Here is a 17,602-nt window from a genome sequence, read left to right on the forward strand (position 1 = left end):
TAATATACATTGAATCTTAAAAAAAATGTTGTTTTAATATTTTATTTACTATTGATTTATAAATGATAGGAATAAACTATAAGGATTGCTATACAAAATTTTTTATCTTAAAAAAAGGAAAGTTCTTTTTTTTGTTCTACTACTTGAAACACTATAAAACATAATAATTTACACTTTGAAGTTGTGCGATATATTTTTAAAGGATAAGGTTCAGTAGAAAGTATTTGAAAAAAAATTTAAACCAATAATCAATGTACTTCGAATTTTAGTATACAATAATTAATTGATTTTTACTGGAAATATTTTTATTGATTACTATGAAAATTTTAGCAGAAACAATGAAGTAAACTATTAGAAAAAAAATTGAAGCAAAGTATTTGAAAAAGTATTGCTGCCCAAATATAACAATACACGTCTTTAAACAAGGTATGTTAGATTTCGGGGCTACTAAATGACATTCTAAAGTCTTGTTAGTTTCTTTGGAACTTAACACCAAAATCTTTACGCCTACTTTATAGCACAACAAATACAAAGGGATGACAAAAAAATATATAAAAGAGGGCTAAAATATAAATTGATGAAAATCAAAGGTATACTTACACATACATGTAGTTCGCGTTATGGAGAGCATCGTCAATTGGAAATGGAAATAAAAAATTCACAGTAGTCGATAACAATAAAAATAGTGATAAAAGTAGATGGCAGTTTATGATTTTCAGGGTAAAAATTAAAGGTTTGTAAGCAGAGCTAAGTGACTTGCTATTTTCTTTTTTATTTAAAGTATAAATGAATAAAATAAATAATACTTCGAAAACTAGTCTCTTGTGGTAATTATTTTAAGTGTCTAAAAGTATAAAATCATAAAAATCAGAACTATAATAAAAATTATCACTGTGTGACGTAACTTAAAGATCCTCATTGTTACTATTCTTATCTTAAATAATCACCCGAAACTTACGTTTTAACCACAATAAATAGCATTTATTAATATTGTGTAAAGACTTATTTTGAAAATTTAGTTTTGTTTTCAACCGAGGGAAATTAAATATGAACATTTGGTGATGTGGCAACGCACGATAATCTGATCGAGTTGTGGGATTTCTCATCTGCAGATAAAGCAGTTTCCCGAATTTTCATGCTGGATATCATACTAGCATCCTGGAGAGTATTTTTTTTAATTATTAAAAGCTCATATTTATTAAATTAATTTCATTGAGTAATTGAGTATTTAACTTAATTAAAAAAAATTTTTTTGATGCAATAGTAGGACTTGATTTTATAGATAAAAATTTAGTTTTCTATTGAGCACTTGTAACAGTAGTAGTAATAAACAATAATTATTTTACTCTTAGGTCATAAAGTATAAAATCTTATAAGTCAGAAATATTTTGTAGACACGCTTTTTTCGAGTAGTTTAAAAGCGTGGGTGTATTTTAATACTTGTGTTAGCAGACAAAATTTATCACAATCATATTTTATTAATTTTTGAAAATGTTCAAGTACATTATTGATATCTCAGATGAATAATAAACGTATAATAATATATGTGTTGCATATCCATACAGAAAAGCGTTGATTTTTATATTTCTCGTGTTCAACTATAGACTGATGAAAAAAAGGATGTGCGGTTAAAAATAAGGTTTTTGTCAAAGAATAAATTTTTTAAAAATAAATTTGTGTAACAAAATAAAATTGCTTCTTAGCAGGAAATTCGCAAGAGCATTATAAATAATTTTTAGTAATTATTTGTAATTATAGTTTAAATAATAATTAAAATATTGTAGTGTATTACTAATTTTTTAGAGTAAAATTTCTACCTTAATAATTTTCAAAGAATAACTGACATAATATTCCACATTATAAATCTAAGATTTTTTAAAAATTGTTTTTAAGGACTGAACTTAATTTTAAATTTAGTTAAATAAATATTTTTAATATAAATAAATCATTTTCACTTTTGTCATTAAAGTGAACTGATTATTGATTAATTTTATGTTTCGTGTTTCTTTATTTGCTACCATGAAAATAATGCATAATTATTGTCTTCGTATTTTGGTCAAACTAATAAATAAAACAAGTTGATGCTTCCAACTTGTTTTTTATCAAATATTCATAAACATAAAAAATCACGCATGAAATTTTTACAAAGTGAATTCGTAGGTCTTAAAACCAAATTTTTTTTTTTTTTTTTTTTTTCATCTGTGCTCGAAAAAAGCTAGCTCTAGCTGCTTTCCCAGCCATAAACTTAACAAAGCTCTGATACAGTACAGCACATTAGCATTTAGCACACCTGATGTGCGTATACACTTCCAAGACAAGTGAGAGCCGTGCCAGCGCATATGCTTACATGAACCGCGAAAGCCCAAGGTTTTTTTTCATCTTGCCACATCTCTGCTCCCCCTTTTTCGCCCAAGATCTCCCTTTGAGGCGAGTTTCTTAAGTTTTTCTTCCTCTTTTTTTTTTTTTTTTTCTTTGTGGGACGAGTCTCTCCGTATACACTTTGTTTTTGACGCCAAACTGCAAGACACACTGTTCTCGGGTGCGAAGACACGTGGGAGTTGAAACTCTTTTATTATAGTCGGTTCGCAGGTTTGGTAAGAACTGTTGCAAAAAAAAATTTTCTCAAGTCAGGACTTGCATTGCAAGGGGTAGAATTTCATTAGGAGATTATGCAAAATTCGTAGAGCTTTGAGCATTGAATATTCTGCAGCAAGTTTTTTATTTGCCTAAGTAGATTACTCATATCTGATTTTCAAGGGATGGTCCAAGTTTTGATTGAAAATTACTTCAATTGTTTAAAAAAATCAAGGTTTTACATGATATACAACACATATTAAGCAAATTACTTAAATACACATAAATCGTTTAATTCACGCGAGAGGCCTTTTTTAATCGCTGATGAACATTTCGTATGTACCTATAATATATCACATTCTACTTAATAATTATGATGCATGATGTTTGAAAATTCTAGTGTAGTCATCGACATAATTAATTTAATAATGTATAACTCAAGCTGTTGTTTGGTACAGAGCTGAACAATAATGTTTTGATGCGATTAGATCAATTTTATACACAAGTTGTTTATCATATTTGTTCATTTTTTTTTTTTGAACCATTTCAATTGTCTTTGGTTGTTTGATGATACTGTCAAGGTCAAACTGAAACATCAAATGAAACTGTGCATGGTACATTAGTTTTGTGTGTTGAATACCCGACTGTCATCATCGATGTTTACCAAGTAAGCGTTAATTATTTATTGTAAAAGCTAGATGACACGACCAATAATATTTAATTTTAATACACGTACACATAAACGCTATTGTAAGTATAAGAAAAAAGCGGCAAATAAATCAGAGCAAAGAAATCGTGTTCATTTTTCCACCCTATTTTTCGCTAAATAAATTTAATTGAAAAAAAAATAAAAAAAAAATAAAAAAAAATAAAAGAATTTTTGTTTGATACTGTACAAATGACAATTAGAAACCAGTTGGTTCAACGGGATGGAGAAACTAGTTTAGCTCAGGCTACAACGAATCGAGGGTCAGCGAAGCGCGCCGTAAACTCTCCTCTCCCTCTCGTTCATTCTTTAATCACGTAATTCCGTTGAATTCACGCGGATCGGCACTAACTCTCGCCATCGTCGACGAGTCCGACAATGCAGGTGAGGTATATATGCACTCCCTGCAGATGCTGTGCGCACGTACGAATGCACAGCTGCGGCATCCTTCCTTCCGGATTGACGGGCGCGTGCTTATCATATTGTTTTGCTCCACGTTTGGATAATGTCCCTATGCCATCGGGATTTCCATACGAGCCACCTTTGTATACGCTTTTGTTTAGATTGACGCAGGAATTGTTGAAATTTCGGATGTGTATATACTCGAAACGACAAATGAAAATTTATTTTTGATGATTATGTGTGAAGTGTTTTTAAATAAAACATTATTGATTAAATAATTCCATGTTTTCGCATATAAATGTAAGTTGAAACATTTTTGCACTAAAAAAAAAAAACAGTTGGTGTCTTTGAACAATTTTTAATATAAAATGTATTTGAAAAAAAGTTGTTTTTTTTTTGATAAAATAAAACTGTATTCGATTGAAATAAAAATTTTTTACAATGTCCGAGATAAAAGTTTTTTAGTGAATTCTTTAAGTGTTCCAACTAAAATATTCCAAACATGGGGTTTTTTTATATCATTTTTTATTAAAAAAAAATTATGTTACCAATAAACCACAACTATTAGTACACTTGCAATTTTATTGAATTATTTAAATAATTATCAACCAAATGAATCTTGTTTCAGATGTGTGTTTTTTTGTTTTTTTTAAGTTGTTGGAATTAACTACATTTGATTAAAATCAATTAAACAATTTAAATTGAATTCATAAAAATTATACTTGAACTAGATTTTTATTTTACGATTTATTATTGATAATTCAGTTTATTATTGTGTTTAAGATTATTTACTAATCAAAGCTTTATTATTAATTTTGTATGTAATTAAATATTCAAAATTATTTCTTAACTACTAAGTATTCAGTACACTGAGCAAAACAATAATTATTTCTCTGTTTCAGTTTGAATGTGTATAACGGCGTAGTACATGTCACTGGACGACTATTACTTCCTTATTCCCTATGTCGGGCCTCTGTTGGATGCATCTTAATCAGAAGGGGCCTAAAGCGCTTCATCGTCAGATACATACACACGGACATGCAGCGCAGGTCTTAGGGAGTGCGCTGGTCGACGAGATTAGGGTGGCTAAGACGAGATCGATATTAACCATTAGCGACGCGTTAGCCTTCCGTAAGTAAATGTAGTATCTTTTGGCAGGAGATTATCGTGACAATTAATTATCACAGCTGTTTTACACACCCAAATGTATTCGTACATGTGTAAATCTAAATAATTTTTGCGTAAATATTTTCTTTACATGACTCAATAAATTTATTGGGTTCCAAAAAAAGATAGTTTAAAATAAAATATTCACGTTCACTTGAATAACGTTGAATTTCCTTTGATTAGGCCAAGCAATAAATGATCACGGGTTATTTAACCAAACTGTGGTTGGACCAACTAAATATTATTCCAGGCAGGAATTAAGGTGTTGCGCTTTGTTTTTTTGTTTTTTTTTTTGCTTTCACTTGAATACTAATCCAAGCTACTCCTGCTTCGCCCACTATTGTCCAGGCACACCCAACTTTAATAAAGAAATTAGTGTCGGGTGTGTGCCGTCCGTGCGCCCCTTTGTGCCGAAGAACAAACGCCGGGGGGTATCTTTTTCTTCCCTGTTTAACCCGCGATAAGCGCTAACTCGGCCGAATTTCACGCGGATGCCCGTCCATTATGCTCCGTAAATTTCCTTATTTCATTAAAAGCCCTTGGGTTACCGTTAGGTATGGGCACAAGGAGAAATAAAGTAGTGCAGAAGAGGGGGGGGTCCTTTCAAGGAAGCCAAGTAAGACGTATAATACGTATGTGTACGCGATGTAATTTTCGTTGAGGTCCTCTTGTGCTCATGACTTATTGCTCCATTATATATTGTACAGAGTTTGCGCGGCCTATGGATTAGCAATAGGTGCCTATATTTTTCGGTATATACAACGTGCTTAGCGTGATGGTTGAAGAAACAGAAGAAATTACTAATAATAATAAAAATGATAATAATAATAATAATAATAATAATAATAGTAATAATAAAAATGATAATAATAATAATGATGATGATGATAATAATAACGATTGTATATAGCAGTCGATGTATCAATAATACTCTCAATCTATTTTGTAATTTATTCGTGATTTCAGGATCAGCCACGCAATTATTGTTTAGCGCCGTTGAGTTTTCGTACAATCTAATGTACCATGTTATAAATTTTTGCCTCCAAGATTAGTTATTTTTGACGTTGTTCTAATTAAATTTTGCATCAATTACCAAAACTTCTCAAAGATTCAACTTTCCCAAGTACATTATTTTAATTCCACGAGGAAAGTTTCGCAGATAAGGACGATGCGAGGGATGGATCGTTATATATATACGTAAGGTAGGTACACGGGTTTCATTCCTCTTATCTCCACCTTGAATTTTTGTGTCTGAAAATCAAACGAAAGAATCAGCAATTTCGCAAACAATTAATCCCAAAGTCATCTAATTGTGGAAAAATAAGAGAGCGCCTTTAATGGAGAAAAGTGACTGTTATCCTTCTCCTTTGTCCTATATGTGTATGCATACGCGCGTGCAGCTATTTACTCTAGCGCGGTTTTCTTTATGCTTGGATGAAACTTTTGGTAGCAAAAAGAAAGGAGGGGGGAGGGGTTCCGTTGAATCGAGATGAGAAGACAAATGCGAGCGAGTCGGCGAAAACTTGGGAGACAATAGACGGAAAGCTCTTGGCTAAGCAAACTCCGAGGCGGAGCTTTTCAGGGAGTCAGTTGAATATTTTATTGGTGCGTGTTGGAGTATATTTTGCGAAAATAGGGAATTGAGTTTTTTTTTTTTTTTTTTTCGTACGCTCCGTTAATGGATTTAAGTGATTTTGCTCGATACTCCTTAGTGATGCACGAGTTTAACTTTCACTACACCACTTAGGACTTTTTTGTTAGGCAGAGCCACGTTTTCCGAAATTATAGTGCATAATTTGTGCTGAAAAATACTTCATTTCATACATGTTGCAGGAAAAAAAATAAAATATAAGTAGTGCCCAACTTGGTGATTTTTCACTCATAGTAAGTGAAACATCTCTTGAAAGTAATTTGTTGTGACGAGAGAAAATTAACCAGCCATAAAAATGAAAGAGCAGCAGAGCATCGGCATTAAACACCAGAGACATGTTTAAGAAAAATTTCTGAATTTTCCCTCTGCGGCCACCGTTTCGGCAGACCTTGGCCCACGTATAAACACCCGCGAAAACGAGGCAGACAGCAAAGCTCACCGACTTCCTTCGCCGTTGTGTTTTTGCCATTGTTTCCGCGTCACGAACAACTTGGCTCTTACTTTTTGATGTCATAACGCCCGCATTGCTGCATAAAATTACACACGCGTGTATAATAGAGCAAAGCTTTGTGTGGTTTTAATACGCTCGCGTGAGCTGGTTCTATGGCTGGTACAGGGTGCAGCTAAAACGGTGATTTTCGTTTTCGAGTTGTTGGGCGTTTTGGAATCGCATACGCTTCCGTAGCGGAAAATCGAGCTGGTTTCGTGAGCTGGGGTGTAAACGGATCATCGTGGATAGCCGTGCGAGGCGTTGGTGGTTTTGGGAGGGAGATTGGCGTGAAAATCGGTGTTTCTCGTTCTTTGGGATGTGGTTGAATTAAAAAAAATTTTTATTTATTTTTATAACAAGAGTTTTTTTTCCCCCTATTTTTGTTTGTCTAATCAAGGAACAGACTGTAATTTTTCATTTTTGCGAGCAACATGTGATTGTAAGTAAGAACTTGCGGTGCTAAAGTTTTGTCTGTTACTAAAATTTCAGTAATAATTAGATTTATGTGATATATTTTTAACTTTAATTTTTCTTTTACAACCTGGGCGTCTCGTGCTTTCAGCTTCATTTACATACTTGGCGAAGAAAATTATTTATTTTTATGCTCCATAAATACGACTAAAACCTTGCTTAAGTGATTGCACTCAGCAACCTCATTTCTTTATGTACATTCGAATAAAATACAAGTACGTGTTTTTTTTTTTTTTTTTTTTTTTTTTTTTTTTTTTTTTTTTTTTTTTTCAATTGAAAAATTATTAAGGAGAGAAATTTTACTAATTACTAAATAAAAAAAAAAGGAGGCTTTAACGGGATCTTTTTTTAATTGATTTAATAAATTTCACACACAATAAATACAGAAAATTTATTAGTGTGTAGTGAATATTTTTACACATAAGGCGATTGAAAATTGCTCATTTAAAAATCTTTTAAATAAGTAAGTATTTTTTTGAAATAAGTAATCAATAAAATCCAGTTGCAACTCCTTTTTTTTTAACTATAATTATGAAGACTACAAAGATTATTTTTATCTCTTATCCAAGCATGACCAGAACAAAAATTCATTTAATTAACAGCATTAAAATATCGCACGAAAAGGTCGACGCCTTTCCTCTCTTCGAGTAGCTAATATTTTCTCTCGTGGTTTCTTGTCAGGATGTCACAGGATGCCACGAGTTTTTGCCTTTTTAACGACATCCTTGAGACCGATTTGTACCGAATATTTTTTTTTTTCCTTTGAAATTTATTGTACATTGACAACTGAGTATAAGGGAATCAGAACTATCGTTGGCGTTTAATTAATACAAAAATTAATACGTTATAAAAACAATTTAACAGTTTTTTAACTCTGGTATGGAAAAAGTAACCAATACGAAAAAATTCCTAATAATGCGTACATGGTTTAATAAGTTTTCTATAAATTATCACCATCAGCAGTACTATAGGACGTGTAAAAGCTACTTTACTCAGCAGAATTTATATATATTTTTTTTCATTTTCGCAACTCAAAAGAAAAAAGTTTTTTTTGTTATTTTGGTTTTATTATACACCAACAGAGCTTGATTTTTTTACACATTTCCTTCCTCTTTTTATGAACAGTAGTCCCAGGAGTTATGGCGGTCCGCAAGAAGCCCAGTGGAGTTGAGACGAAGAAAGAGGGAAATAAAGGAAAAATACTCTCCTGAGAACTGAAGGCCCATTAAGCGCGAGAAACGAAAAGTTGCTGACTGCATCCTACGCATGCGTACCTGCATACATATATATATAGTGTGCTTTTCCGTGAGAGCGGCATACCTACGAGCCATTTTCCTTTATGTGTCCGGAAAACGCAATGACCCGCATGTGTGCACGTTTTGAGTAAAGACGCATTCCGTTTTTTCGTTTGGAGCCCTTTTCTTTTATTAGATTTTTTTTTTTATGTTCGACAACCTTGCAAAAAATGAACTACCCTGGCAGTATTTTTCTCGTAGCCTAACTCCGTCCTTCGTAATATCAAATCACTATATCGCAGACAAGATAACGCATCTGAAATTTTCAAAATTTATATATTATTGCGAAGAAATGGTTTTCAAAAGTACCCTAAAAAAAAATTTCCAATTCAGAATCGTGATACTAGTCTCGTTATTTTTTAGACTGAGTATACTAATAATAGGTAGTTAAATTTATGCAAAAAAAGTAAGCTTTTAGATTCAGTATAGTTACATAAATATTAGCACACATGAACCTCCTTTTGTTTATTTAATTTTGTTTTACAAATTCATTAAAAATTCACTATGTGAGCGGTTGCGTTGAATAAATCAATAAACAGTCGAACATAATAACTTTTTTTTTTTTTTTTAATTTTACATGAAATAGCCCAAGGGTAGGTACACAAAATACAAGTTTTTCAATGTTTTAATTGATTGGAATCAAGGGTTGTGTATCATATTCGAGTGAATTTTTTCAAAAATGACGATATACGAGTATAACAAAAAAAAAAAAAAAACGCCACGGGGATGGAGACTTTTTAATTAGCAGGTATGAGCAAATGACATACGCGCGAATCGAAAATTTCCAACATCTCCCGCATGGTAAAAAGAAAAAAAGTCCCTTTCCGTTAAAATCCTTTCGGTATAGGTAGAAATCCACGAGTATATATATTATACTTTTTCCACTACTGCGGCTTATTTAAAGAGCACTTGTCTAGACGCGTATACATAGAGACGTCGGAGGCGCGATGTTTATCCTTTGTCTCTTGCGGAAACCGCGCGTATCACAACGTACGCGTAGGTATGCAAATAGGTTTGGAGATATCGGTGCCGACGACAGGCGCGAAAATGCGCAGCTGCTCGGAGGAGCTGTGAGAGTACGTATACTTGCAGTCGAGGGCAGGGAAAATGATAATTTTATACCCGTGGCGTAGGGCTTTTGTATAATTATACGCTTCGAGAGGTGCGCCGCTACTTATGAATATTGAATGCTAAGGGAGGAAGTGATAAAAGGGTAGGTTTGGGGGTATGATGGCAAGAACTATTACCATATGGTAACCAACGTTGTTTTTGCGTGTTTTGCTCTTGCTTTGACTTTTTTACAGTACCTTGATACATACTTTTTTGTTTAATTTTATAATGAATTTGGTGATCTTTTAATGTATACTAGCAGAGATGGACCACCTGATCTCGATGCAGTAAATTAGACAATGGTCGTGTGATGTTGAAAAGTGAATACGATGCCTCTTCGTATATTTTAATTGCGTTTTTAAATAATTAGGTGCCGATACTTTTTCAATTTTTTTGGAATATAATTTTTGGCTGATAGTGTTGTAGTACATTATTTGTGCTAGACAATTTTTTTTTTTTTAATTGTTACTTCTTTAACTCAATACAAATTTATTATCTCTATATTATATTTTGAATAGTAATCAATGAAAAATTTTTTCAAAAAAAAAAAAAAAAAAAAAAAAGCACTGCACGTAGGAAAAAAATTTTCTTTTACAGTGTAAAAAAAAAAACCCATAAAATAATTGCGCTTACGCCTGGAAAGAATTTTCGAAAAAAATTAATTTACTTTGTAATAGTTTTGCTTTGGGTGCAAGACATAATCGTTTATAAATATTTTTTTTTTTTTATTAAAAAAAAAAGTCATTTTTTGCAGGGTTAATGTATTCTTAATTTTTATTAATTTTCAATCATATTAATTAATTCGTATGGTTACTTTGTACCTTGGGAGTTAACAAAAAAAAAAAAAATGTCGAAAAAAAAGGGACCCCAGAAAAATGATAAAATATTTCGTATTCATTACAACAAATTGATTAAAAAGTCATCAATATTATATATGCTACCACTGAACTGTTGGCTCTCGGCATAAATGTATTAATCCACACTTGCTTTATTTCGATAAAATATTAAAGTCACTCCTAGGGCTTGAAAATACCCTGTTTTTTTTTGAAGAATTTACTCGTACTCGTACGTGTACACTGTATACAAATGTGCACAATAGTGCGCTCCTATGGCTCGTTCAATTGAACCCAATTGCTGATTCAGACGCGCCGTCGTTGTATAGACACATTACGTCAGTCTGTCAGGCACGAAAGCACATATAGTTTCAGTCGTATGCGTTTATGGAATGTACATAACTACATGGCGTAATTGCATCGTGTTGTGCATAATATATACTCTTGGTGCGCGACATTTTGCATTATGTTATACAAATGTCGCATATAGGCCACTTTGAATCCAGTGTATAAAGTGTTGGTGTTTCATTTTTATGAGTGCAAACAACGGCCCGGTCAACAGTTAATATTACAAAGTATAGCAACACGCGCCCTTGAACCAAAAAACTCATTTAAAGTTGTCGAAAATCATTTCAAGTCATGCAAAGATCCTGAAATTACGTGAAATCCCCAAATGACTCTAAAGTCACGAAAAAAGACCTTGAAATAACTTAGTCACCCAGAAATATTGAAATTCATTGTCTTCATCACATACCTTGGCAGTCTCAAACAGACTTGGGAATGATTATTCAGTCTTCCTGAAATCGTTTCCGTCTACTTGTTAAGTACAAAAGAAAAAAAAAAAAAAAAATCAGATCCACTTCGAGATCTCAATAGAAATTCTTGAGGTGTCAAATTTTTTTTTTTTTCTGATGACCTGAAAACTCTCTTTGCGTGATTCTACGTACAACTTTCAGTCTTTTTTTGACCTCATTTCGAGAAAGCCACAGCTTTTTCGTCAAACTCATTCCTTCGATTCACCCGACGAATCCACACCAAAGAATCGCACGCGATGATTCACCAACGAAACGCGAATGGAGCACCAATTGAAGGCCCCTCTGCACATCCTATACGGAAAACGAGCACATCGTCATCCTCGTGTGCGCGTACAGTCATCGTCCCTCGTGCTATTAAAGCTGCCGCTGCTAAACAACAATCGCCCAACAGCTTAAAAACTCATTAAACGAAAAAAAAAAAAAAAAAAAAAATTCACCACTACTGACAGCACTACGAGTTCCTCGACAACGAGTCAAGAGAGCATCAATTCAAGAGCAGCGCCACAGTCATTCCACATGAATTTATGAATGTATACGTACATATGTATACATACCCCTTTAATTCGGTAAACGCGCGCGTGTAGCCACAATCGGCGTCTCTGGAGGTAATTATTTCATTTTTGTCGTTGCATCAATAATTTGAAGGGGCTCGCAAGGAGAAGGTGAACCGATAAACAACAATCCAGAGCAACTCGGGCAACCTTGGCTTCCTTTACCCCCTCCCCCCCCGCCTATATATATGCCGCATCCCGTTCTCAAAATGCACATCTTGGATTGTCGTCTGTGCAAGCGGCTGCAGTGGCCCAAGAGGCCCGTAACAATAGCTCCTCCTCGGCTTTATATACGTAATCACCAATTACGTCGCGTCCGCTCTTGTCTCTCGCTCCGGCATAATGTACACACAGAAGCAGGCACTACACGCGCTGTCGAAAATCATCAACTCACCGTCCACGTACGCATGTAACTACAGGGATTTATTAGTGTTTTCTCTTTGCGCCAATTGGAGATAAAATTTCCGGCCCGAAGAACCGCAAGACGGACAATGCAGGCGGTGGAAAAGTATATATGCGGTGATCGTCGTCGTGGAAGAGCTACTCAACGAAATGGTCATTTCTCGCCTATATCTAGATATGGTCAAAGTATGTGTGTTCGTATAAAGTATAATATACGTGTGTGTATGTATTTTAAGAACAAAATACAAACATTATTCAAACAAAGAAACTTGATGCTAATCAATACGGATATCGTGAGTCCTGTCTGATTTTATAAAAAATAGACTCATACGTGTTTTGGAAAAACAGTCACACCCTGGAGTAGATGACCCTCAAATGATCTATCAATAACCAGCTTATATCGTAAAAAAATCAACGAAATGGTAATTTTTTTTTTTTTTTTTTTTTCGATAATGTCCAACGTTTTTGCCGATACTTTCAGTATATATGCAAAGTTCGTACTCTTGCACCTGCACAGAGTACGTAAAAGTACTTTCAAACATGCCGTGCGTGAAGTATCTATTTTACGCACCGGCTCACAAACATCAACATAAGTAAATAGCTCTTGGTATATACATATATATCTACAACCGAAGATGCACATAATTCAATATTCCATTAATTATTATTTAACAAAGAAGAACATAATATATGATATATCTTATAAGAAGACACGTGTAGAGAACAGAGTTTCTTGCATCAGAGTGCGGTGTGGCCGAGTCTTTTAAAAGTACATCATCATCACATGCATCATTTTTGGCATAGCGCATGGAATATCGTTAATTGTACATCAACTTGTGCGTAAACACGTGAAAAAAAAAAAAAAAAAAAAAATTTATATTCATATTTCAAAAGCGTCGGTCATTTTCATCGAACGAAAAAAATTTCCACACGCTTCAATGAAATCCATCCCGATCTCATAAATATGTATATCACCAAAAATTCGCAGTGAAAATAAAGAGGGGCTGGAAAAATCCTTTGGTAAACATCATTTTGCGCTCGGATCTTGCTCCACCATCCGAAAATATACGTCCTCGTATCCGCAAATACGCAGCCAATTAGTTGCCACACGACCCTCACACCTGTACATATATATACACGCGGGCCTATATAAACAAAGAAGATCAGATAACGGTTAAAGTGGAAAGTTCTAAATAATGTATAACCAACGCGTACAAATATACCTTATATAGTTGAGCAAAGTTTGAGCGTAGTTCATTCGGGTGTACGCGTGTACGTGTACGAGGCACCGAGGGTTAACTATTAAGCTAGAAAATTTCACATTAGCCGGAAATCAGACCTTTTGAGATCATCCCTTTCAAATAATCGAGGTATTTTCCTTACGGCGAGTAGAAAGTACTAATCCTGCAAACAACACGGTTTTTCAAACGATTTTATTACCTCACAAGAGTGCCTATAAGTATAATCAGTACGACACTTGGTGGCAAGTTTCACCCGGGGGAAATGAGATTATTAATTACAGTGTCGAGTACAACGTGTATGTGTGTATATATATATATACATACGAGTGCGCGTATCCGCAAGAATTGGGAAAGATAATAAACTGTGTGGGAGAAGACTGCTGATGGTGAGGAATTTAGTTAATTTCCTCGGAAGGTGCACCCGTAGGTACATTATGTGTTTCAGGTCTCTGATTAACGAGCCAGTTCCGTTTACTTAATTTCTGCGAGGAGAAGCATCATGTACCGGTAAATGTATGCGCAAAATGGAGTATCGTGATGTACCATACTTTTTTATCAGTTGGTATACCCGCGTGACAGAAGTATGACCCGACTTTGGCACAATTGTTCTAGGGATTTTTCAAAACTTGAAAAAAATGTTTCGTATCAGTCATTATTCATAATACACTGCTATTAAAAAAATTTATTTTTCTGGCAGACATATTCTGTAAATACATTGGAAATATTTTATCATACTGTCAAGTGTTTCAAAGATCATGTGACAGATATTTTTACAATATTGAGAAACATAAAGTGTCGTAGGTGAACAATATTCCGATGAGATATATCATTATTAGTATAAAAAATGTTTTTTATTTTAAAATATCCGGTGCTAGTAGATAAGTGCAATGCATTCTAAATATTACAGTTTATTAAGTATTTTAATTAGTTTTTAACTATTTTTTCTAAAAAAAATTTTTCTTCATTAATACTGCATTTCACACTAAAAATAAGTTAAATTATTTAAAAAAAAAAAAAAAAAAAAATGAGAATAGTTTACGTGCCCAAGTCAGATTATGAATATCATTTGACAAGGATTTTTCGGAAAAATTATTAATCAAGTACACGTTAATTTACAAAATGATTATGTAAGTATTACGTTCATGTTCAACACATTTGCTTTTTAATTTAATGAAACACTTTCGCGAGCATTTTTTATTTTGTGAATCTAAAAATAATTGATGCTTTTTTTATACTGATTAATTTGAGCTGAATTTTATTAGCAGTAAATCAAGTAAGATAAGAAAAAATTACGGTAGCATCTACCTACTGTTCCCAGAATGCTTGAACGAGAAATCATCGTTTACCATAGTTTTCGCGTCGTTTTTTCATTACGTTGTCCTGCTAACAACTTAAAAAAAAAAAAAAAAAAAAAATGAAAAGAAAACAATGGAAAAATGGAGGATATGCGTAATATGCGAGTCACGTGTAACGTATCCAACTCCGAGAAGAAGTGGAAAAAGGCTCTTTTCGCTTGATCGCAGGGGTGAAAAGGAAAAAAAGTGCACCTCTACTTTCTCAAAGCGCGAGGAAATGGGAAAAATCATCGGAGCGGAGGTTGGGAAAATCGTGGTGCGGTGTCTGGTATTTTGATTTGACAATTTATACTTGTAATGCTCACGTAGACACTGCATGCGAGTGGTTTTTTTTTCTTTTTTTTTTATCATCAGAGTTTTGCTAAAAATTTTATTTTTAAATAGTACTTTTATTTTTCCTTTTATTATAAAAAAGCTGTGAAAAGTCTCTCTTTACGTTCGTATCGATTTTACCGTACAATATTTAAGAAAATACTTTAATTTGTCTCCAAAATAGACGAAACTTTTTTCAATCGTACCTAATCAATTAAGTAAAAAAGGTTATACTTTATAAATGTATGTATCAGAACTGAATGATACTAACATTCGTGACAATGTGCTCTTTACATGTCCAAAATTTCGAAAGATTTAACCTATTAGCTTTTCAAGAGAATCTCTTGTGCAGACATGGTTTAATCTGCATTTCCACAACTTCGCAGTTTAAACTACGAGCAGAAGCAAAACGTATTACACGAGCATGAGGTGCCACAATTTTCCACACTCGTCACGAGGAGCCTCGCTTCTACGCATAGATTGCAGGCGGGCCATACGTAAATACGCAGGGGAGACCGTAGTCTTTTATGCTAACGAGGGAAAAAGAAGCACATGAATTTTTCTCCCTTTCGGAGGGAGGCAGATATGTAGCTGAAAGGGAAGACTTTTTGGGAGGTAAAAAAAAAATAAAAATGAAATGAAATTCCGACTACCAAGGGCGAGCTAATTTCGAGGACGCCCCGGGTACACCAAGCCATTTTCTTATTTAGCGAATCGTAACGCGGCTTTCAAAGGACTTTTCATCCGTACTGATGAGTTCATAATTAAAATCTGATGGTGATGGGCGCTTTGTTAAGCTGAAATTTTCATTTATAGACGGACTGTGGATGCTTGCAAAGTGAATTTTCTATAAATTTTTTCTGCGTATTTTTGCAGTTGGTTTTTTTTTTTTTTTTTTTTTTTTTTTTTTTTTGTTAAAAATATATATTTGTTGCGTTGTAAAACTTACAATTATTTCAAAAATAACAAATAATGACATTACACAAGAGATAAGAATTAATCATCAACTGCGTTCCATTTTCATTACACCAGTCAAAAACCAGTGAGTAGAAAAAAAATTTTTCAACCTTTTATTTTGAAATTCGGACTTTTTTTCATCAAACGCAATACACCTTAGTAATAAAAAATTTAGATGAAAAAAAGAAAAATCAGAAATGGTATCATGTGTTACATAGGGATCATCAATAAGGGATATACATTTTTTAACGAGCCACTCGTTTTTTTTTCACTTTACTACATTTCTAAATTTCTAAGCCACTGATAGCTTACGCTATCCGCAAGCCACCACACAAAAAATTTTCAAGGAAAAAAAAAAATTTATTTTAAAGATGAAAAAATCGACATAATGTATAGCTATAGCTTTGTTTTCGAGATAGATCGGAACCGTGTCAGTCGTACCTAAGTACATAATATATATTCACGATCATCTACGTAACACGAGAACTTCTGTAAGCGTACACTCCCCTTTCAATGGACATTGTTGGAGAGTTAATGGACTTTGCTACAAGTATAGGTATCTCAGCGATCTGATGGCATAGAAAATTATGTAGGTGATCTCTTAATGTATTGGTATACACGTACCGTTTCAAAGGTCACTTGGCACGTTGTTTCGAAAAAGAGCCGTGCATGGATAGAAACACAGACACAATTATTTAATGGATTTTCAAAAACTTTGGAATGAAATATTTTTTCGGAAAATGTTATATACATGTGTTATTTGAAACACAGTACTTACTGAAATATATAAAGTATAAGAGCAAATATGTAAATGATTCCTCGATTTCAAAATTCTCGGTTTCTTTTTATTATAAGTAGAAGGAAAATAAGTAGTGTATAAAAAATATTATGTTGTGAAATATTTGAAAAACAAATTATACTACGATCAGGGTGTATGCGGATTCATGGCTTTAATTTCTACTCTGATACTTTGAACGAAACTAGTTTCTGAAAATTGAACATATTTTTTTTCAGAAATAACATTAAAATTGGACCGAATGTTCAATGTTTTTAATATAAACTTCAAATCAAAATCCATGAATACACTTTTTATTAAAAAAGTTATTTTGGTGAAACTCAAATATCAAAATATAGAACTGATGAAAAGAGAAGGTAGAATTTTAATAACGCGAGTATCTGTGTACACATTTTCTTTGTGTGTTTTCACAAGAAAAAATTTTGACTTTTGATTCGTGATAAATTAAATACTCAATTAGCACTTATCATCTTG

Source organism: Copidosoma floridanum, unplaced genomic scaffold (assembly GCF_036245765.1).
Source record: "Copidosoma floridanum isolate Cflo_tuat_1 unplaced genomic scaffold, Cflo_Japanese_pri ptg000012l, whole genome shotgun sequence".
NCBI classification, from domain to species: Eukaryota; Metazoa; Arthropoda; class Insecta; order Hymenoptera; family Encyrtidae; genus Copidosoma; species Copidosoma floridanum.